We start from the raw sequence: 2455 nt of genomic DNA, 5'->3' as shown, positions 1-2455 counted from the left end.
ATGGTTGGCTAATAGCAAGGTTGCTAAGATCTGCGGTAAGATGGTTGTTAGATCCGGAGTCAAGCAACCAAGAAGAAAAGGAAGAATATGGTGATCTAAATGAATATGCATAAAGGGTAGGGATACCGAGAAAGGCATGATTGAAGTGCTGCGGACAGGTAGAGGCAGTGTGTCCATTGGTGTTGCAGATTTGGCAGCAATCTCGTGTCTGGTTCATGAATGAAGGTGAGGGTGGGCATTCAGCCATTGTGGAGTTGTTGTTGCCATGATATGATGATCCAGAAGCCTGATATGGACGAGGCGAACCAGAATATTGAGGAGAACTGTTGGATCTGTAGGATTGATGAGGCATAGGGCCTTGAAACTGTTGTTGTTGGAACTGATAGCCATTGGATCGAGATTGACCCCCTTGATTATGAAAGCCACGACCACGGAATCTAGATCGAGATCGAGTTCCAGCAGATCGGTAACCTCGTTGATTCAAGGAACTTGCAGAGGCAACATTTGCAGTTGATATGTGCAGTGAACCATCCGGTGAAATGGAGAAGATATTTTGTTTCTTCATGGTATCAGTAGCCTTTCTGTTCTAACGAGCTTCCTTTTCTTCTTTTGTTTCTTGATCTATTTCTTTTTTTCATTTCTTGAGTTCTTTGCTAAAGTTTTCATGGCGTTGCCGTCGGTCATTGATACGTCCTCTGATACCATGAAGAAACAAAATATCTTCTCATTTCTTACAGATTGCAGAGTACATATTTATACATTTCTTATAAAGGAATGACATTAGAATAATAGACTCTAAGTGACTCTAACTGACCACGTGGACTATAACTGAATCTTTAACTGTTCACATGGGGAGATGATAGCCTAAGGTGGCTTATCTCTATCATTTTCTAGTCTAACGGCCCTGGAAAACAAATTCAAACTATTTCCTGGTCTACTATTTGCCAACCTCGAAGGTTTGGGGGTCTTAATATCAAGATGTCCACTCACATGAATTCTGCAATTCTTGCCAAGAAATGCTGGGAATTACTTCAACCTAACCCCTCAATTTGGTGTCAGATTATGAAACAGAGGTATTTCCCAAATTCCACATTTCTCCAGGCTCGTTGTCCTCGAACTGCACCTTGGGGATGGAAATCTGTCTGTGCTGCCCGCGATCTCCTTCGTCAAGGTCTATTTTTTCAGGTTGGTGATGGATGCTCTATTAATCCTTGGACAGACTTTTGGATCCCAGACCGTCCTCCTTCTATTGCTCCATTTCCCCTCCCTTTGAATGCCCCTACACTTGTGGTTCACCTTATTGATTCTCACCATAGAACTTGGCGTCGTGATGCCATCTCTCAATGGTCGCCCCCATGGGTCGCCTTACATATTCTGTCCATCCCATTACCTATTTTTCCTTCACGAGACAAATGTATATGGGCTGCTACTTCCAATGGTTCATTCTCTGTGGCATCAGCCTATAGCATTGCAATCAATGGTTTCCATCAGCGAGTTTCTCCTCCTTGGCTTCATCTTTGGCATCTCCCGGCTTCCCCTAAATCTAAAATTCTATTTTGGAAAGTCCTGCATAATAAACTTCCATTACCAGACTTGCTTAACTCCCAAGGATGCAATTTACCTTCATTGTGCCCCTTTGCAATTCTCACGCCCAAAATTCCAATCACCTTTTCCTTACTTGCCCAAAGACCAATCTTGTTTGGAATCATCTTCTTGGTGTAATTCCCGCTTCTTCTTCCTCCAACATTTCTGATGTCATTTTGACTATTTGCAATCTCACTCTACGACAGAAGGAATCGGTCATCAAAGTGGCTCTCACTTGCAGTGTTATTTGGCATATTTGGAAAGCTTACTGGAACACCATTTTTCGCCAAGAACAATTTTTTCCATTTTCTATTGCTCTTCAAGTAGTCAGGGAAGCCAAAGAAATTGGAGATTCGTTTGTCCCATCTCCTGCCCCCCCTTGTCAACTGGTCTCTTGGACAACACATCCTTCATCAACGGTAAAAATCAATGTTGATGGTTCTTGTTTTGGCTCCTACGGATTGGCAGGTATTGGAGGCATTTGCAGAAACTCAAATTCGGTCTTTCTTGGAGCATTTTCAAGTGGCATTGGTCTCTCTTTCGCTTTAGTGGCTGAAGCTCTCGTTGCCCGTCAAGCGCTTCTCTTTGCGTCTCAGGCGGGCTTCTCCAACTCCTCAAACGTTCTACCAATGCATGCCCGTGGAAGATTTCTCACATTATTGCGAACTGTCTTCAACTTAGTCACAGATTCTCTTGCATCACTTTCAAACACACCCTTCGGGAAGGAAACTCTTGTGCTGATAGTCTTTGCATCTAAAGCTGCTAAGGAGCAATCCGGTCCTCAATGTTTTCATTCCCCTCTCCCTTTTCTGTCTTCCTGTTTGTTTGCTGACCTTGTCGGAACCTTGTTCCTTCGTTAATAAATTTCGAT

This window comes from Macadamia integrifolia, chromosome 1, assembly GCF_013358625.1.
Source record: "Macadamia integrifolia cultivar HAES 741 chromosome 1, SCU_Mint_v3, whole genome shotgun sequence".
NCBI classification, from domain to species: Eukaryota; Viridiplantae; Streptophyta; class Magnoliopsida; order Proteales; family Proteaceae; genus Macadamia; species Macadamia integrifolia.
This window is presented reverse-complemented; position numbering follows the sequence as displayed.